Raw genomic sequence first — 22741 nt, forward strand, 5'->3', positions numbered from 1 at the left:
AAGCTGCTTGTTGCACTGACTGTGAAAGTGAAACTAAAAATCATGGCTACTCTGACCAGGCCCCTGGAGCCTTTTGATGAGAATACAGAGCAGTGGCATGTGTATACTGAGCGTTTTGAGCTTTTTGGTATTGCAAATGACATTACAGAAGCGAAGAAGGTGCCAATATTCTTAACTGTTGTAGGGGCTAAAACCTACTCTCTGCTACGCAGCTTACTACACCCTGTTAAGCCTGAGACTAAATCTTACAGTGACATTGTGGAAATCCTGGGGTCTCATTTCTCCCCAAAACCACTGGTAATTGCTGAAAGATATAGGTTCCACAAAAGAGACCAAAAGGAAGATGAAACAGTTGTACAATTTGTAGCCATTTTAAAAAAGCTAGCAGAACACTGTGAATTTAAAGAGATGTTAAATGATGCCCTGCGTGACAGGTTAGTGTGTGGCCTCTGCAGTGAAGCTATACGGAAGCGCCTACTGACAGAGGCTCAGCTTACATTACAGAAGGCTGTTGATATTGCTGTCTCCATGGAACTGGCTACCAGGGAGGCACAATACATCGGTGCATCCCCTAGGGTGAAAAAAGTGTCACAAGAACTGACCCACAAAACGGTGCAGAGTCAAGAATGTTACCGCTGTGGTAAGCTGGGTCACCAGGCATCAGAATGCTGGTGTAAGGACCTGGTGTGTCGACACTGTGGCAAAAAGGGACACATTGAGTATGCCTGTAAACAAAAGAAAAAGAGGCCTGTGGTCTGGCCGACAAAAAGAGGAACCTTGCATACCCTAGAGCAGACCCAGGATGATCAAGGTGACACCTCCTCACAAGAGGAAGTGCCACTGCATGTTTTGTCTTTGGCAGCGGGCTCACATGAATACTGGGTAACCCCCTTATTGGAGGGCAAACCTATACGCATGGAACTAGACACCGGTGTAGCTGTCTCGCTGGTTCCGGAGACTGTGTATAAGGAAAAGCTACAGCATCTTCCGCTTAAGGCAACAAAAACTGTTCTGAAAACGTATACAGGTGAAGCTGTGCCCATATTGGGCACTATTGATGTTAAGGTGGAGCTCAATGGACAGGCGGCTAAATTGCCACTGTTTGTGGTGAGAGGTGACTACCCAGCCTTAATGGGTAGGTCTTGGCTTGGGAAGATTCAGCTGAACTGGGCAGAAGTGCACCGGATAACTAAAGAAGAAGCCAGTCTAACCCCTATACTAAGGAAACATGCTGCTGTTTTTGGAGATGATTTGGGAAGTATGAAGGGAATCACTGTGACATTGAACATTAAACCTGGCAGTCCACCAAAATATCTGAAAGCCCGAACTGTGCCATATGCCATCAGGCCAAACGTTGAAGCAGACCTGGAGCGCCTGGTCACCAATGGAGTCCTAATACCAGTTACCCGTAGCTCATGGGCCACTCCTATCGTTCCAATAGTGAAGAAAGATGGCTCTCTCCGGATTTGCGGTGATTTTAAAGTCACTGTCAACCCAGTGTTGTGTGCAGAGCAATACCCGCTTCCCCGCATCGATGACCTCTTCGCAGGCCTGGCTGGGGGACAAAAGTTCAGTAAGATTGATCTGAGTCAAGCATATTTACAGATGCACGTCGATGAAAAGTCCCAAGAGCTGTTGACTATTGTGACTCATAAGGGGCTTTATCGATACTGTCGCCTACCCTTCGGAATCACATCGGCTCCCGCCCTGTTCCAGAGGGCTATGGACCAGATCTTGTGTGGCTTGTCAGGAGTTCAGTGCTATCTGGATGATATCCTGGTCACTGGAAGAAATGAAGAGGATCACTTAAAGAATTTAGAGGCTACCCTACAAAGACTGGAAGAGTATGGCCTACGAGTTCGCAAAGACAAGTGTTGAATATTTGGGACACATCATCGATTCTGCAGGTCTTCAAAAGGCCCCTGCAAAAGTTAAAGCTATTGTGGAGGCTCCCCCACCTCGAAATGTAAGCCAGCTACGCTCATTTCTAGGACTACTGAACTATTATGGAAAGTTCATCTCACAGTTAGCCACACTGCTAAAACCACTTCATGAGCTCCTTGGGCAGAACAAGGCCTGGAAGTGGACTGAAGCCTGTGATGTTGCATTTAACAAAGCTAAGGATGCATTGTTAAATTGTGAAGTTCTAACGCACTTTGATCCATCCTTACCCCTGCAATTGGCCTGCGATGCTTCCCCTTATGGAGTGGGAGCGGTCGTGTCACACATTATGCCTTCGGGAGAAGAAAGACCTATTGCTTTTGCTTCACGCACTCTAAGCAAAGCAGAAACTAACTACGCCCAAATCGAACGTGAGGCATTAGGAATTGTTTTTGGAATTAGGAAGTTTCATCAGTACCTGTTTGGGCGAAAGTTTACTCTTCTTACAGACCATCGACCTCTGACATCAATTTTTGGACCCTACACAGGCATTCCCCCATTAGCTGCTAGTCGTATGCAACGTTGGGCATTCATACTTTCTGCACACACATATGAAATCAAATATCGGAAATCCACTCTGCACGGCAATGCAGATGGCCTCTCAAGGTTGCCTTTACCGGTCAAACATCAAGATAGTGCCCAAAAGGAAATCTTCTACTTTGAACAGGTAGAGAATACACCCATCACTGCTGCTCAGATAAAGAAGGCAACCCGCGTTGACCCAGTATTATCCCAAGTTATGGACCTGGTGATGCATGGAAAATCTCGACAAACCTCTCCGGTCTCACCCGACCTTGTTCCTTACATGTCTAGGCGGACGGAGTTATCGGTCCAATCTGGTTGTTTGTTGTGGGGGAGGCGTGTCATTATTCCACCACCCCTGAGATCACAGATGTTAGAACAGCTACATTCCGGTCACTGTGGAATAGTGCGCATGAAGGAAATTGCACAAAGCTATTTTTGGTGGCCTAGATTGGACAGTGCTATTGAAGAGAAGGCAAAAGCTTGTATGTCATGTCAGGGTGTAAGAAATACACCCCAGTGGGCACCCCTACATCCATGGGACTGGCCTGAAAACCCGTGGCAACATATTCACATTGACTTTGCTGGCCCCCTTGAAGGAAGCATGTTCTTGGTGGCAGTAGATGCCCATTCTAAATGGCCAGAAGTCTCTATAATGCAGTCCACTACTGCAGAGAGTACTATCCAAAAACTACGAGGACTCTTTAGTCGTTTTGGTCTGCCAGAACAACTTGTGAGCGACAACGGACCGCAGTTCGTCTCTCAGGAGTTTCAAAATTTTATGAAGGCAAATGGGATACACCACATCACGTCAGCACCATATCATCCGTCCACCAACGGATTAGCTGAAAGATTTGTGCAGACAATGAAAAACGCTTTGAAATCAGCAAAGGGACAACACTCCATTCAAAAGCGTCTGGATACCTTCTTACTTTCCTATAGAAACACACCTCATGCTACGACCCAGGCTTCCCCAGCCTTTCTAATGATGGGACGACAGCTGCACACTTGCTTTGATCTGCTGAAACCTTCTGAACCCAGACAAACTGTGCAACGTCAGCAGCAATATCAAGTCATCAGACGGGCACCCAGAGCAAAAGACCGAACCTTTAGCCCAGGGCAGCCAGTTTTGGCTCGGAATTATACTTCCAGAGCTAAATGGGTCCCGGCCACAGTCATCACTCAAACAGGACCTGTTTCCTATACAGTCCGGACTGCAGAGAATCTTACCTGGCGGCGACATGTAGATCAGCTGTTGCCAGGTCATGCCAGTCTTCAGGACCCATCTGCAGTTGAGGGGTCTGACTTCACCCCTCCTGGTGAGACACCGAATCATGAGTCACCTGTTCCTGACTGTTCTCCTCCATTACTGCCGGCAGCTGAGATACCCCTTTGCCCAGCACGAGCTGATACCACCTCCTCACCTATTCGTGCTGCGGACCCTGAGCACCTAGTACTTTCGGGTGCAACAACACCAGAAGTTCGCCGTAATCCACCTAGAGACAGAAGGCCTCCTCATCGGCTGGATCTTTAGTTAGGGCGAACCCACGGTTATGGGGCAAAATAATCCCCAGGGTTTAGCCAGGAATGGAGGCAGTCTACCCTCCTTCTCTAGTTTAGGGGATGTTCTTATTAGGGGGGGAGGAATATGTTGTGTATTTGGTTGTCATGGGTTTTGTTACTATGGCAACTGAGTTAGACTATTAAGGGATAGCTCAGCCGGTTTCAACCGGCTGAGTGAGCTCTCTGTCTCTGTAAATAAAATGGAGGTTTTGGTTAGCTGTCTGCTCTCTGGCCTCAAGTGATTGCTTCCTACACCGGCTGCCCCAAGGATACAACACCAGCCAGGGCTTTGTAAAGCCTGGCCTTAAAAACCTACAAAGAAGGAGACTCCATCACCTCCCTAGGTAACATATTCCAGTGCTTCATCACCCTCCTAGTGAAAAAGTTTTTCCTAATATCCAACCTAAACTTCCCCCACTGCAACTTGAGACCATTACTCCTCGTTCTGTCATCTGCTACCACTGAGAACCGTCTAGATCCATCCTTTTTGGAACCCCCTTTCAGGTAGTTGAAAGCAGCTATCAAATCCCCCCTCATTCTTCTCTTCTGCAGACTAGATAATCCCAGTTCCCTCAGCCTCTCCTCATAAGTCACATGTTCCAGCCCCCTAATCATTTTTGTTGCCCTTCGTTGGACTCTTTCCAATTTTTCCACATCTTTCTTGGGTGTCTTGGGTGTGGGGTCCAAAACTGGTCACAGTACTTGAGATGAGGCCTCACCAATGCAGAATAGAGGGGAATGATCACGTCCCTCGATCTGCTGGCAATGTCCCTACTTATACAGCCCAAAATGCTGTTAGCCTTCCTGGCAACACTGTTGACTCATATCCAGCTTCTCGTCCACTGTAACCCCTAGGTCCTTTTCTGCAGAACTGCGGCCTAGCCGCTTGGTCCTTAGTATGTAGTAGTACATGGGATTCTTCCATCCTAAGTACAGGACTCTGCACTTGTCCTTGTTGAACATCATCAGATTTCTTTTGGCCCAATCCTCTAATTTGTCTAGGTTCCATTGTATCCTATCCCTACCTTCCAGGGTATCTACCACTTCTCCCAGTTTACTTTCATCTATAAACTTGCAGAGGGTTCAATCCACACCATCCTCCAGATCATTAATGAAGATATTGAATAAACCTCGCCCCAGGACTGACCCTTGGGGCACTCCGCTTGATACCGGCTGCCAACTAGACTCATAGACTCATAGACTTTAAGGTCAGAAGGGACCATTATGATCATCTAGTCTGACATCCTGCACAATGCAGGCCACAGAATCTCACCCACCCACTCCTGTAACAAACCCCTAACCTATGTCTGAGTTATTAAAGTCCTCAAATCGTGGTTTAAAGACCTCAAGGTGCAGAGAATCCTCCAGCAAGTGACCCGTGCCCCACACTGCAGAGGAAGGTGAAAAACCTCTAGGGCCTCTGCCAATCTTCCCTGGAGGAAAATTCCTTCCCGACCCCAAATATGGTGTTCAGCTGAACCCTGAGCATGTGGGCAAGACTCACCAGCCAGCACCCAGGAAAGAATTCTCTGTAGTAACTCAGATCCCACCCCATCTAAAATCCCATCACAGACCATTGGGCATATTTACCTACTAATAATCAAAGATCAATTAATTGCCAAAGTCATCATACCATCCCCTCCATAAACTTATCAAGCTTAGTCTTGAAGCCAGACATGTCTTTTGCCCCCACTGCTCCCCTTGGAAGGCTGTTCCAGAACTTCACTCCTCTAATGGTTAGAAACCTTCATCTAATTTCAAGTCTAAACTTCCTAGTGTCCAGTTTATATCCATTTGTTCTTATGTCCACATTGGTACTAAGCGTAAATAATTCCTCTCCCTCCCTGATATTTATCCCTCTGATATATTTATAAAGAGCAATCATATCTCCCCTCAGCCTTCTTTTGGTTAGGCTTAACAAGCCAAGCTCTTTGAATCTCCTTTCGTAAGACAGGTTTTCCATTCCTTGGATCATCCTAGTAGCCCTTCTCTGTACCTGTTCCAGTTTGAATTCATCCTTCTTAAACATGGGAGACCAGAACTGCACACAATATTCCTGATGAGGTCTCACCACTGCCTTGTATAATGGTACTAACACCTCCTTATCTTTACTGGAAATACCTCGCCCGATGCATCCCAAGACCACATTAGCTTTTTTAACGGCCATATAACATTGGCGACTCATAGTCATCCTGTGATCAACCAATACTCCAAGGTCCTTCTCTTCCTCTGTTACTTCCAACTGATGCATCCCCAATTTATAACCAAAATTCTTGTTATTAATCCCTAAATGCATGACCTTGCACTTTTCACTATTACATTTCATCCTATTACTATTATCCCAGTTTACAAGGTCATCCAGATCTTCCTGTATGGCATCCCGGTCCTTCTCTGTGCAGGGCCGGTGCAAGGATGTTTGACGCCCTAGGCGAAACTTCCACGTTGTGCCCTCCCCCGTCCCCGAGCCCCCACCCTGAGGCGCCCCCCCCACAATAGCTCCCCCTGTCCACCCTGGGGCACCCCCCCTGCGGCAGCTCCCCACCCCCCAAACCTCCGCCCTGAGGCACCCCCCCCACCCCAGCTCACCCCTGCTCCACCTCCATCCCGAGCATGCCGTCGCTGCTTCACGTCTCCCGCCTCCCAGGCTTGCGGCACCAATCAGCTTAGGCGCCGCAAGCCTGGGAGGCGGGAGAAGTGAAGCAGCCATGGTGTGCTCAGGGAGGAGGCGGGGCAGGGGTGAGCTGAGGCGGGGAGTTCCCCTGCGTGCTGCCCCCCCTTTACTTGCTGCAGGCGGCCCTTCCCGTGCTCCTCTGCCCCAGCTCCCTCTGCCTAAATGCCGGCATCGACCTGGGCGGCTGAAGATACGGCCGCCACGGTCACTGATGAAGAAAATGGCGCCCCCCAAATCCTAGCGCCCTAGGCGACCTCCTAGGTTGCCTAAATGGTTGCACTGGCCCTGTCTCTGTGTTAGCAATACCTCCCAGCTTTGTGTCATCCACAAACTTTATTAGCACATTCCCACTTTTTGTGCCAAGGTCGGTAATAAAAAGATTAAATAAGATTGGTCCCCAAACCGATCCCTGAGGAACTCCACTAGTAACCTCCTTCCAGCCTGACAGTTCACCTTTCACTATGACCAGTTGTAGTCTCCCCTTTAACCAGTTCCTTATCCACCTTTCGATTTTCATATTGATCCCCATTTTTTCCAATTTAACTAATAACTCCCCATGTGGAACCATATCAAATGCCTTACTGAAATCGAGGTAAATTAGGTCCACTGCATTTCCTTTGTCTAAAAAATCTGTTACCTTCTCAAAGAAGGAGATCAGGTTGGTTTGGCACAAATTACCTTTTGTAAAACCATGTTGTATTTTGTCCCAGTTACCACTGACCTCAATGTCCTTAACTACTGTCTCCTTCAAAAATTTTTCCAAGACCTTGCATACTACAGATGTCAAACTAACAGCCCTACAGTTACTCGGATCACTTTTTTCCTCTTTCTTAAAAATAGGAACGATGTTAGCAATTCTCCATTCATACAGTACAACCTCTGAGTTTACTGTTTCATTAAAAATTCTTGCTAATGGGCTTGCAATTTCATGTGCCAGTTCCTTTAATATTCTTGGATGAAGATTATCTGGGCCCCCTGATTTCGTCCCATTAAGCTGTTTGAGTTTGGCTTCTACCTCGGATGTGGTAATATCTACCTCTATATCCTCATTCCCATTTGTCATCCTACCATTATCCCTAAGCTCCTCATTAGCCTCATTAAAGACTGACGCAAAGTATTTGTTTAGATATTGGGCCAAGCCTAGATTATCCTTAACCTCCACTCCATCCTCAGTGTTTAGTGGCTTCACTGCTTCTTTCTTTGTTTTCTTCTTATTTATATGGCTATAGAACCTTTTTACTATTGGTTTTAATTCCCTTTGCAAGGTCCAACTCTACATGGCTTTTGGCCTTTCTCACTTTATCCCTACATGTTCTGACCTCAATAAGGTAGCTTTCCTTGCTAATCCCTCCCATCTTCCACTCCTTGTAGGCCTTCTGCTTTTTCTTAATCCCCTCTCTGAGATGCTTGCTCATCCAGCTTGGTCTACAACTCCTGCCTATGAATTTTTGTCCCTTTCTTCTGATAGTTTTTGCAACTTTGACTTGAAGTAATTCCAGGCCTCCTCTGCCTTTAGAGCCACAAGCTCTTCAGTCCAATCTACCTCCTAACTAATTTCCTTAATTCTTTAAAATTAGCCCTTTTGAAATCAAAAAACCTAGTCCCAGATCTATTTTTGTTTATCCTTCTATCTAGTTTGAACTGAATTAGCTCATGATCACTCGAACCAAGGTTGTCCCTACAACCATTTCTTCTATGAGGTCCTCACTACTCACCAAAACCAAATCTAAAATGGCATCCCCTCTTGTTGGTTCTTCAATTTCTTGGTGAAGGAATCCATCAGCTATCACATCCAGAAAAATCTGAGCCCTATTATTATTACTAGCACTTGTCCTCCAGTCTATATCTGGGAAGTTAAAGTCTCCCATGATCACACAATTCCCATTAGTGTTTACTTCATTAAAAACATTAAAGAGGTCTCTATCCATATCCAAATCGCATCCCGGAGGTCTGTTGCACACCCCGAGCACTATCTCAGGGGAGGCTCTAGTAGCTTTCTTTCCCAATGTGAATTTTAGCCCAGACAGACTCTGTCTTATCCATTCCATCACTTCTTATTTCTTTACAGTCTACCTCATCATTGATATACAGTGCCACTCCACCACCTTTGCCTTTATTTCTATCTTTCCTAAACAGCACATAGCCCTCAATACCTGTACTCCAATCATGACTACTATTCCATCATGTTTCTGTTATCGCTATAATATCTGGTTTCACTTCTTGCACCAGTAGCTCTAGTTGCTCCATTTTGTTACCTAGGCTCCTCACATTAGTGTACAAACATCTTAATTTTTGCCGCTTGGCTTCACTGTCATTCTCTATCCGATTAGGCACAGACATTCTACCACCAGTATCACTTATTAGACTGGTATCTACATTACCCTTCCTCCTTATGTCCATTCTCCTGCCCACGGCTGTATCCTTTCTTACTTTGTTTTCTTCCCTCTCAATGTTAAATTCCGGCATGGAGATTACCTGGACATCTCCCAACCATCTCCCCCAAATTCCTAGTTTAAAGCTCTCTTAATCAGTTCTGCCAGTCTCCATCCTAGAAGTCTATTTCCCTCCTTACTCAGGTGAAGTCCATCCCAAGAGAACAGTCCTCTGTCCATGAATGCTTCCCAGTGGCCATACATCCCAAAGCCCTCCTTATAGCACCACTGCCTGAGCCATCTGTTAATAACCATAATCTTGTCACACCTTTGTTGCCCTTCTCTAGGAACAGGCAGAATCCCACTGAAGATCACCTGAGCCTCAATTTCCTTAAGCATCTCCCCCAGCCTGGCATAGTCTCCCTTGATATGTTCCAGCGAGAATCTGGCCATATCATTCATTCCCACATGAAAGAAAATCAGCAGATTCTTTCCTGCTCCCGTTAGGATCCTTTCCAGTCATTGATCACTACCCATTGAGCCTGATGATCTAGCCAGATTTCTATCCACCTTAGAGTCCATTCATCCAGCCCATACTTCTTTAACTTATGGGCAAGAATACTGTGGGAGACCATATCAAAAGCTTTGCTAAAGTCAAGGAATAACACATCCATTGCTTCCCCCTCATCCACAGACCCAGTTATCTCCTTATAGAAGGCAATTAGGTTAGTCAGGCATGACTTGCCCTTGGTGAATCCATGCTGACTGTTCCTGATCACTTTCCTCTCTTCTAAGTGCTTCAGAATTGATTCCTTGAGGACCTGCTCCCTGATTTTTCCAGGGACTGAGGTAAGGCTGACTGACCTGTAGTTCCCTGGATCCTCCTTCTTCCCTTTTTTAAAGATGGGCACTACATTAGCCTTTTTCCAGTCATCCAGGACCTCCCTCAATCGCCATGAGTTTTCAAAGATAATGGCCAATGGCTCTGCAATCACATCTGCCAACTCCTTTAGCACCCTCAGCTGCAGCACATCTGGCCCCATGGACTTGTGCTCATCCAGTTTTTCTAAATAATCCTGAACGTCTTCTTTCGCCACAAATGGCTGGTCACCTCCTCCCCATACTGTGCTGCCCAGTGCAGTAGTCTGGGAGCTGACCTTGTTCATGAAGACAGAGACAAAAAAAGCTTTTTCCACATCCTCTGTCACTAGGTTGCCTCCCTCATTCAGTAAGGGGCCCATACTTTCCTTGACCTTCTTCTTGTTGCTAACAAATCTGGAGAAACCCTTCTTGTTACACTTAACATCCCTTGCTAGCTGCAACTCCAAGTGTGATTTGGCCTTCCTGATTTCGCTCCTGTATGCCTGAGCAATATTTTTACAGTCCTCCCTGGCCATTTGTCCAATCTTCTACCTCTTGTAAGCTTTTGGATGATGTCTTCTGAGGAACCAATCTCAAGCAAAATGATTTTGTCAGACCTGAACATGTCTCTTTTACAACAATACTGCTGGAATGGAACACAGTTTCAAAGTGAAATGTTATATGTCAATATTTTGAAAAAGATGGCTGTGGAAATATAACCTTTCAGCAGGAAAGCGTCCTCACCCCTACTCAACTTACAAGTTTCAGTCCTACCCTAGAGGGACTACTTCTAGGAGCAAAAAGATAGCTCAGTCTCCATATCCATTCAATCCTCCCTGCTAAGACTCCCAACAGTGGTGTCAATTATGGTGATTTTTGTGATGTGCACACCTGCCTATTCAAAACAGAATTAGTCAAATAGCATAATACCTGCCATTACATGCCAGTCATTATTGATTCATCCTGGAATTGAATGGTTGACCAAAAGGTGACAGAATGTATATTCTATTTGCAAGCCTATACACCAACCAGTCCATTTTATTCACTGCTTTAGTAATCACATTGGCAAACTAGGACATATACTAAGGGAAATGCACTCACTTTTCCTGTTTTACAAACATCAGCGGGGCCTATAAATCTATGGTAGAGTTGGACAAATTTTTAACACTAGAAAATATTTAAAATGCAGAGTAAGTAATTACAGGTAAAAAATGGATAACAGTTCATCTGAAGAGAAACAAATTGCTAAGAAAGGCAATCAGAATAAATAGGCCACACATTTTTCTGAAGAGCAAACAACTAGAAGGATAAAATGACAACACATAGAAGAGGGATAAGATCAGCTTGAAGCAAAAAGGCATATTGGATCAAATGGCCTTTTCCTATCATTGTCACTATGGGCTCTAGTATGTTATTGTCTCCAAACCTATTATCATTGTTAGTTTAAGAAATATGCTTTATTAAAGTCCAGGAAAGGTTCAGCTTTTAAAAAGTAGCTTTACAGGAAGCTGTTCTGAAGTACTTAAGTGACAAACAGTTTAGTGTTCTCATAAAGCAGTATATGAAAGGGCCATTGCATTCTGGCTCTCCGCTAAACCATAATCAGCTTTATTATAAACACCTTTGTTACACTACTGTAATGTCACTAACAGTTGTGTTTGTTATCCCATTGTGATAAGGGCATTATTGTTGTACATATAATCAGGCTTTTGTTTGTGTTTGGATTTTGAGGGTTTCTATTTAAGTAAGAGTATTTATGAAGGTTACAATTTAAAGCCCTGTCCTGCTGTTTCTTCAAACAGCAGCAATCAGTACATGGATTTAGCCACAGAAAGGAAGACAACATTTTTCCTGTGCAAATATTCTGCCTTGTTTTAACCTTGGCAATCAGTACAGCACAGTGAATAACCTAGTGCATAAAACTTGAGATTTGAGACAATAAATATTTACTATATTTGCTTCAAATCTTTTGGTAAACAATTGACAATTACAACTTCAATTTGATGTTTATACTTGTAGCTTCTGAAACTTAGTGCTTAAATGATCATGTTGTAAAGGAAAGGATTGGCTTTCATAAATTTACAGCAGTGCTGGCAAGCAGTATTTTCTATTGTCAGATAACTGCTCATATTCATTATGAGTTTCACATTTTTTCTTACTATAGCTACAGTAGATTCCATGTTGTGTCTTTGTTCCTATAGTAATAATATAGGTCCCACAGCAAAATATATGTTGGATCAGGGCCATAATTAGTAATCACTCATTTCTATGGCTAATAAGTGACATCATCACTTGATTATTTTTCTTCCTGTTTATATAGATATGTGTTTGCTTTGTACATATTAAGTGACGGGAGTGGAGTGGTTGGTTCCCTTACAACCATCACTTCCCATAGATCCCAAATCATTCTTCCAGACACTAATACCATTCCTGGACTGATCAAAGGGTGGATATATGTGTGAGTGTTGTGGCTGTGAGTGTCAGAGGTAAGGGGGTGAATCAGTCAAAAGCAATGTGAAGCATTCCCTTTCTCAAAAAGTTAAGTGCACAGAGAGCAAAGGGTGAACAGAATGTGTCCTAAACTAAGGTACCCTGTGGATCAGTGAATCATTCTGAGCAAGCCTCCTTAAATAACTTTAAACCTACTGTGCAATATAATGGTTCATTATTCAAATCTCTTTAATCTTTTTTATGATGGATAGTTCCTCCATGTAAGATATTCTATTGTCCATGTTGTGTGCCACTGTAGTTGTGCCTCCTTCTTCCAGTAGTGGGTGCTCCACTTCAGGTGCACCTGTGTCCTAAACCTTTGATTGGAGACTTTTGGTAGCAGATCCAGTTCAGCCCACTCATGCACTCCACATATCCTCGTGCTCCCCCTACCCGCAAGGCTATATGGGGCTTCATCGGCGAACTGCCCTCAGTTCCTTCCCCACTGGCTTCAGCTTCAGAAAGAGTCTACCGTGTACATGTTCTCTCTACTATTCAGCACTTAGTAGTCATATAATTAGTTACCTTATAGTGTTTATAGCCATTGGAACAGTTGTTCCCTTTATTCCTTTCTCCTTTTGAAAAACTATTCATAGAGATGGTTACATAATTATTAAATTTTTTCCCTTCTATTTTTTATTTTGCTTGAGGATGTCAGGCTCCCAGGGATTTAAAAGATGCATCTCCTGCTGCAAGGATATCCCAGTCAGTGGTGGGCATTCCCAGTGCCTACGCTGTTTGGGTGATACTCATATTACCAGTGAGTAAAAGATTCATAGATTCTAGGACTGGAAGGGACCTTGAGAGGTCACTGAGTCAAGTCCCCTGCCCTCATGGCAGGACCAAATACTGTCTAGACGATCCCGGATAGACATTTATCTAACCTACTCTTACATATCTCCAGAGATGGAGATTCCACACCTCCCTAGGCAATTTATTCCAGTGTTTAATCACCCTGACAGTTGGGAACTTTTTCCTACTGTCCAACTTAAACCTCCCTTGCTGCAGTTTGCTTCTTGTTCTATCCTTAGAGGCTAAGGTGAACAAGTTTTCTCCCTCCTCCTTATGACATCCTTTTAGATACCTGAAAACTGCTATCATGTCCCCTCTCAGTCTTCTCTTTTCCAAACTAAACAAACCCAATTCTTTTAGCTTTCCTTCATAGGTCATGTTCTCTAGACCTTTAATCATTCTTGTTGCTCTTCTCTGGACCCTCTCCAATTTCTTCACATCTTTCTTCGAATGCAGTGCCCAGAACTGGACACAATACTCCAGTTGAGGCCTAACCAGCGCAAAGTAGAGTGGAAGAATGACTTCTTGTGTCGTGCTCACAACACACCTGTTAATACATTCCAGAATCATGTTTGCTTTTTTTGCAACAGCATCACACTGTTGACTCATATTTAGCTTGTGGTCCATTATAACCCCTAGATCCCTTTCTGCCGTACTCCTTCCTAGACAGTCTCTTCCCATTCTGTATGTGTAAAACTGATTGTTCCTTCCTAAGTGGAGCACTTTGCATTTGACTTTGTTAAACTTCATCCTGTTTACCTCAGACCATTTCTCCAATTTGTCCAGATCATTTTGAATTATGACCCTATCCTCCAAAGCAGTTGCAATCCCTCCCAGTTTGGTATAATCTGCACTTAATAAGCTTACTTTCTATGCCAATATCTAAATTATTGATGGTTATATTGAACAGAGCCGGTCCCAAAACAAACCCCTGTGGAACCCCACTTGTTCTACCTTTCCAGCAGTATTGGGAACCATCAATAACTACTCTCTGAGTACGGTTATCCAGCCAGTTATACACCCACCTTATAGTAGCCCTATCTAAGTTGTATTTGCCTAGTTTATTGATAAGAATATCATGCGAGACCATATCAAATGCCTTTCTAAAGTCTAGGTATACCACATCCACTGCTTCTCCCTTATCCGTAAGACTCATTATCCTATCAAAGAAAGCTATCAGATTTGTTTGACATGATTTTTTCTTCACAAATCCATGCTGGCTATTCTCTATCACCTTACCACCTTCCAAGTGTTTGCAGATGATTTCCTTAATTACTTGCTCCATTATCTTCCCTGGCACGGAAATTAAACTAACTGGTCTGTAGTTTCCTGGGTTGTTTTTATTTCCCTTTTTATAGATGGGCACTATATTTACCCTTTTCCAGTCTTCTGGAATCTCTCCTGTCTCCCATGATTTTTCAGAGATAATAGCTAGAGGCTCAGATACCTCCTCTATTAGCTCCTTTAGTATCCTAGCATGCATTTCATCAGGCCCTGGTGACTTGCAGGCATGTAACTTTTCTAAGTGATTTTTAACTTGTTCTTATCTTCTAAATCTACCCCCTTCCCATTAGCATTCACTATGTTAGGCATTCCTTTAGACTTCTCGGTGAAGAACGAAACAAAGAAGTCATTAAACATCTCAGCCATTTCCAAGTTTCCTGTTACTGTTTCTCCCTCCTCACTGAGCAGTGAGAGCCTACCCTGTCCTTGGTCTTCCTTTTGCTTCTAATGTATTGATAAAAAGTCTTCTTGTTTCCCTTTATCCCTGTAACTAGTTTGAGCTCATTTTATGCCTTTGCCTTTCTAATCTTGCCCCTGCATTCCTGTGTTGTTTGCCTATATTCAGCCTTTGTAATTTGTCCTAGTTTCCATTTTTTATATGACTCCATTTTATTTTTTAGATCATGCAAGTTCTCGTGGTTAAGCCAAGGTGGGCTTTTGCCACATTTTCTATCTTTCCTACCCAGCAGAATAGCTTGCTTTTGGGCCCTTAATAGTGTCCCTTTGAAAAACTGCGAACTCTCCTCAGTTGTTTTCCCCCTCAGTTTTGATTCCCATGGGACCTTACCTATCAGCTCTCTGAGCTTACCAAAATCCACCTTCCTGAAATCCGTTGTCTCTATTTTGCTGTACTCCCTTCCACCCTTCCTTAGAATTGAGAATGCTATGATTTCATGATCACTTTCACCCAAGCTGCCTTCTACTTTCAAATTCTCAATGAGTTCCTCCCTATTTGTTAAAATCAAGTCTAAAACAACTTCCCCCAGTAGTTTTCTGCATTTCCTTCAAGGGTAGATACAGAAAAAAAAAAGGGGGAGATCAAATTTAAACTCTTGATGATGGAGCAAGCTATTTAACCTGCTTGGATCCAGGGGCAGAAGATCCCTCCCTATACATACACTTCCCAGTACTGCTTGTGCCTCACACAGATCAAGATATCAGTCACTGGAGACTGCTAGAGATGTAGACAGTGCTGCCTATCTATGGTACCAAAGACCACAGCAAATATAGCCTCAACATCAGCTTCTAAGCAGAGGGAGGTAATGAGTAAATCTCTAAGAAAATCTTTGTCACCAATGCACAAGAAGGCTTCAGAGACCTCAGGTCCCAAGGGGAGTTCCCTGCAGGTTCTCGGTGATTCTGTTCCACAAAGACAGCAAAGAGGAGTCAGTTGTCAAAGACAGATTCAGTACTGAGCACAGGAACTCATACCCAGAGCAGCGGAGATACTGTTGACAAGAATTCTAATGCTGTCCCTGAACAACAGGCAGTACTGGTAATATGGGAGGCAATGGTACTGAAGACCACTCAACTACCTACAGAACAGATGGAATCAGAGTTGCTTCTCCCATGCTAAGTGCTCAGTACTAGCTGCATTGGTACTGAAGCCATCCTCCACAAGTTCTCACTCAACCCCATCTTTTGATGCCATTGGTACTGCAAGAATTTGAGTTCACAAAAGACCTGATAGTATCTTCAGAACCAGAGTCTCCTCAGTTAACAGGTGCTGGGGAGCTGCCAACACTGAGACTTTCTCTGTCACCAACCTTTCTATCATCTAGAGTATCATATTTGTCCTTGTTTACTTTGCAAGCTGAACAGCTATCCCCCACATTGGAGTATGTGGAAGACAATTCCTCAGATTTTCAAATATCAGTGCAGGGTTCCCCTGTCTATTCCAGGACACATAACATCCCTTCCTACATAGATGTATTGCAGGAGGAGAGACCTCAGATGACACCCACATGGCAAGAACACAGATGGCTGCCTCCATCTATGCCATTTCCTCCCCTCCCACAAAGGCCTTGCTGGAACCCGTGGGCATTCTATCATCGACAATTTGCAAAGAAATCTTCAAACCACTGGAAAGAGCAGAGAAGGCCCTATTCTCCTCAACCTCCTCTACCCGCACCTATGCCAGAAGAAGAGACCTTTGAGGGGCAAGAAGCAAAGGCAGATAAGGCCTCCCCATTGCCTGACAAAGCTGTGAGGCCTTCCCAGCCTTTTATGTTGGATGACTTCAGGCAGTTTCAAGAACTGATTCAGTTCATTGCTGACGCTCTTCAGGTTCCCTTAGAGAAGGTTCAGGAGTCTGACCATAAACTCCTACATATTTTACACACACCAGCTTCCATGAGGATTGCCATTGCATTCAATGAAGCTCTTATGGATCCCACTAAGACTGTTTGTCAAACCCCAGTTATTGCCCCACCTACCTGCAAGAGGACAGATATAAAGTATTATCTCCTTGGCAGGGAATCAGAGTTTCTATTTTCTCACCCACCTCTAAATTCCCTGGTAGTGGAGGCCATTAATGAACAAGGCAGACAACATAGCTCAAAGTCCACCTGTACAATAAGGAACACAGAAGGCTCAGTCTTTTTGGTCAAAAATCTTACTCTTCAGTCACACTTCATTCAGATAGAGAACCATCAGGTGCTCATGGCCAAATCTGACTGTTTCAATTATAATAATTTTAATTCTGTTATTGAGCACCTGCCAGAGGAACATTGTGACCAATTTAAGGTCATTATACAAAAGGGTCAGCTCCTGGCAAAAACATCTTTCCAGGCCTCCTTGGATGCTGCAGGTACTGCTGCACAGTCTCAATCCACTTCATTGGTCATGAGGAGGGCATCTTCAATGCAGCTGTCAGAGAGGTCACAAGAGAGGTCCAGAGTACTCTCAAAGACCTCTCCGTTGTTGGTCACAAGCTCTTTGCAGACTTGACAGATATATCTCTACATACATTAAAGGACTCAAGAGCCATGCTGAGATCCCTGGGGATTTATACTTCCATAAATAAGAGATTTAGTAGGTCTCAGAAGCACAAAAAGCATGCCCAGCCCCATATTCAACTTATTGTAGATCACCTGAACCCCAAGCCAAGAGACCAAGATACCCTAAAATAAAACTTCTTTCAGCTACAGATACATCTTCTCAGCCATCTCCATCCTCCAAGTGAAAGTTTGGATGGCTTGGTTGAGAGTCTCAAACATCCAAAGGACAAGGTTTTACAGCTGCAACATCCTACCCCTCTCCCTCCATTGGGTTGCCGCATTTCCCATGTTCAGGCTTCATGGAAAAGTATAACATCAGACAAATGGATTTTGGAGGCCATAACATCTGGTTATACTATCCATTTCAAATCTATCACTCCTACCCATTCTCCCTCCCAATAACTTTTCAGAGATCCTTCTCAATTGCTGATGCAAGAGGTTGCCTCACTTCTATGTACAGAACTAGTTGCTATACAGCATAGAGGAAAAGGATTCTATTCAAAGTACTTCCTGATCCCAAGAAGAGTGGAGAGTGTGGCTAATTTTAGATCTCAGTCTCTAAACAGATATGTGAAACAGCATACATTCAGGATGGTGACCCTCATTAGATTTAGGAGATTCCCTCATTAGATTTAGGAGATTGGTTCATGACTATTGATCTACAAGACATGTATTTTCATGTCCCTATTCACCCTTCACACAAGAAATTTCTCTGTTTTCTAATCAGTACAAGCACTACTAAGACAGAGCATTCCCTTTCACCTGTCTTCTTCCCTGAGGGCATTCTCAAAGATTCTGGCGGTAGTTGCCACTCTCCTACATTGTTTGGGTATAATTGTTTCCCCATATCTAGATAATTGGTTGATCTTATCAGTAAGGACTGGCAGCTGTAAAGATGGCATGTTCTCTATTTCACAGCCTGGGCTCTTAAATTCAACCTAAAGTAGTATGTTTTGATTCCAGTACCATGTCTAAAATTCATAGAAGCCTCCCTGGATGCAGTGACAGGCATAGTGTACCTCCCTGTCTCCAGATTTCTCTCACTATTGAATCTCATCTCAAGGATTCATGGAAGTTCTCAAGTAACAGTAAAAGATTTCTTCAATTGCTGGGACATGTTAGCTTATTTCTTTGTAATGCAGTATGCCAGATTACACCTCCAAGGTCTACAGGAATGGCTTTGAATGGTTTACCACCAAGCAAGCACAGTGTAGGCAGGTTAGTGCCTGCTCCCTATAGTCACTCAGTGGATGGAAGGACCCCACCAAAACCTGCTTAGGTGTTCTGTTCTTCCAGAACCCCACTGCCATGGTGATAACATTAGAGGTTTCTCTTCTGGTTTGAGGGGACACATCTGAGACCTCACAAGATGCAGTGCAAAGGGTCACTGCAAGAGCATCTCCACAACAATCTTTTGGAACTGAGAGCAGTCCAAAATGCTTCCCTACACTTTCTACCACTAATTAGATCCAAGTCAGTAAAGTTAATGACAGACAACGTGGCATCCATGTATTATATGAACTGCCAGGGAGGAGCACGTTTCCCATTTCACTGTGTCAAAGTAATAAATCTCTGCATAGCCAACCAGATAGTCATCTCAACTTCTTACCTCCCAGGTATTCAGAACACCACGGCAGATGACCTTTCTAAATTACCAATGGGAACTTAACTCCAGGGTACTCCACATAATATTCTTAGGTTGGGGGTTCACAGAGGTCAATCTGTTTGCTATGGCAGCCAATGCACAGTTCATCAGGTATTGCTCCAGAGCGGGTCTCAATCCCCAAGAGATGCTTTTCTCATCTTATGGATGAGGTATTCTATACATGCCTCCACTGATGCCATTACTATTAAAGATTCTCAACAAGATCAAACAAAATCAGGCCAAAGTCATATTTATTGCACCAATGTGGCCAAGACAAGTTTGGTATCCCTATCTAATCAGACTCACCTCTCACCCTCTCACCTCACCATTCTTGTCTGCTGACTAAGAATGCCAGTCATGCTTCACCTCAACCTGCAGATTCTGAAGCTCCAGACATGATTTCTGGACGGTTCTTTGGAGTAGAGATACTCTGTTAATCAGAGGTACAACACTTTTTTTAGATAGCAGAAAAAAATCTACAGGAAGCACTTACATCCACAATTGGAAATGATTTTATATTTGGTGTAACGATCATCAGATCTCACCACTGTGCTCTTCTCTTCCCAGGGTATTGGATTACCTGTTGGAATAGAAAACATTGGGCCTTTCTATAAATTCCATTAGGGTACACTCAGTGGCAGTGACAGATTTTCACACAACCACAGGTTTTTTTCTCTCTTTGCACACCCAAACATGGCAAGATTCCTAAGAGGTTTGTCAATTCTCTTCCTGCCAATCAGAGATCCTACACTTAGCTGGGACTTGAACCTAGTCCTTAACTGCTTTCTGAAACATCCTTTTGAGCCACTAGCCATGTGTTTTTATTAAATTTATCAATGAAGACAGCCTTTCTGCTAGCTATCAGTTCTTCCCAAAGTGTTGGATAATTGGGAGCTTTAATGCAGATCTCCCATTTATGTATTCACCAGAGAAAAAGTGTCTCTACAGGCCCATCCAAGATGTTTACCTAAAGTTGTCCTCAGAATTTCATATTAATCAAACTATTCATCTCCCAAGCCTCCCCTGACCCCAACCACATCAAACTAGTCAGGAAGCCACACTGTCTCTATATCCTAGAAGCAGCAAAGAATCCTGTGGCACCTTATAGACTAACAGATGTTTTGCAGCATGAGCTTTCGTGGGTGAATACCCACTTCTTCACCCACGAAAGCTCATGCTGCAAAACATCTGTTAGTCTATAAGGTGCCACAGGATTCTTTGCTGCTTCTACAGAACCAGACTAACACGGCTACCCCTCTGATACTCTATATCCTAGATGTCTTGAGGACATTTTTCTTTTATCTAGATAGGACCAAACCATTTTGAAGATCTCCTAAAATATATGAATCCATTGTGAACAGAAACAAGGGTTTGGTAATTTTGAAACAGAAATTATCAAAGTGGATCTCCAGATGTATTAAGAGCCATAATGGCTAAACTAATGTTCAGCCCCCTTTGAGAGTGATAGCACATTCCACAAGAGCACTATCTATATTGATAACCTTACTTAAGGACCTACCAGTTGCAAAGAGCTGAAGAGCTGCAACTTAGTCCTCTGAATACACTTTTTCTAACCATTATACATTGGTGCCTGTGGTTAGGTCAAATGCTGCTGTACTGGACTCTGCTCCAAATCTCTGGCCTCCTCAGGGGTTTACTGCTTGGGAATCACCTGATGTGGAGCACCCACAGGGACACTACTTGAAGAAGAAGTGATTCACCTTGTGCAGTAACTGGGATTCTTTGAGATGTGTCCCCCTGTGTGTGATCCACTACAAACCCTCTTTGCCCTCTGCTTCACAGTCTCCTTGAGGAATTTTATGGTACAGAAGGAACTGAGGGGGTTTCACCCATGCAGCCCAATATAGCCTCAATGCACGATACAAAGATATGTAGGGTGCATGCTTGGGCTGAATGGGCACTGCTGCCATAATATATCTGATCAAAAGCACAAGTCGCAGGTGCACCTGAAGTGGAGCACTCACAGGGATACAGTTACTGCAAGGTGAGTAACCTGTCCTTTTCATTATTAGGTTGCGTTGCATGTTCTGCTTTCAATTTGAATTTGTGGTGTTATATCCTTTTTTTTATCTTCTATCAATCAATTTTGTGGTTGCTCAAACAATGGTCAAGACTCTCAAAATAGGCATCTGAAATTAGGCTCCTAAATCCACATTTAGGAAGTTAAATAAATGGCTTGATTTTCCAAAGTGCTGAGCATTGAGCAGATCCCATTGAAATAAGTGGAGTTATGGCCATAGAGAATTTGACCTAAAATGTTAATTTGCCTAATCTGGGAACCTGAACTATTAGTTTTTAAAAATAAAATAAAATAAAATGAAATGAAAGGTGAATTTCCATGCACCTTTAAAACTTACCAAGACCTGTGGACAGACTGAAGTTTCCCATTACTCAAATTTCCTTCAGTTTGGAAGTGACCAAACAATTATCAAAGAATAACTCTCTGGGTATGTCTACACTGCAATTACACTTTCCTGGCTGGCCCATGTCAGTTGACTCAGGCTGGCAGGGCTCAGGCTGAGGAACTGTTTAAGGTGTAGACATTCCAGCTCAGGCTTCTGGGACCCTTCCACCTCATTGCAAAACTTTGCACCAAGCCCAAACACTGTTAAGTTAAACAGCCCTTCAGCCCAAGGCCATGAGGCTGAGTCAGTTGGCATGGGCCAGTCTTAGGTTTTTAATTGCAGTTCAGACATATGTGAATCCTGTAGGGGACTCAAGAACCAGATGCAAGAAGATAGATGACCATGTCATAAAATACAGTAATTCCTTGTGTGACCTCTTCATAGACAGTTTCCTCAAGGAGGCCAATGAATCAATGGCCGTGAAGAATAAGCTAGTGTCTGTGCTAGAGTGGCTCCACAAGAATAAATATGGGACATATTAGAAGAATTATGAGGAGATTACATTGCCATTGACACTGCTGTATCTATTCTGAAGGGATAGGTAAAAAATACTGTATATGCTAAGTAAGGCCTCCTCCTCTGGTAGGAAAAGGGCACACAGACATTAACTACAGCTGTTCTAAATGTCTGCGCCAGAGAGGTGCTGAGCACCTATATCGTCCACTGAAGTCAGTGAGAGTTATGAATTCTCTCTGGATCAAGGCCAAAGTTTGGGGAGCATTTAATAACATTTTCTAAAAGAGAGATGAAAATGATTCTCCTTCACTTTCAATGTTTGAAAGATTTACAATAATGACACATGCCAGGCCTAAAATCTATTAAAATACTAGCAAACTGAGGTCTTTTTTGTGTGCTTTAAGAGCATCGTGATAGCCATTTCTTTTGGCAGGGAATACGTAATGGTAATCTCTTTCCACATTCCACAACAGTTATTAGTCAAAGTAATAGTTTATTTTTTCACCAGAAAAATAAACCATAATGTACTCAGCACTGCAGTTCACTAAACCATACTTCTGCTTTGTTTGACTTACAAAGTGCTCTTTATTTTGAAAAATTATTCTATAATGGATGTGGAATCTGTGAAAAGTTCTACCCCACAACTTTAATTTACTAGTATTATAGGCATTACCACTGAATGAGACCACCAAGAGTTATCTTCAAGACTGCATTACTGA

This window comes from Mauremys reevesii, linkage group 2 (assembly GCF_016161935.1).
Source record: "Mauremys reevesii isolate NIE-2019 linkage group 2, ASM1616193v1, whole genome shotgun sequence".
NCBI lineage: Eukaryota > Metazoa > Chordata > Testudines > Geoemydidae > Mauremys > Mauremys reevesii.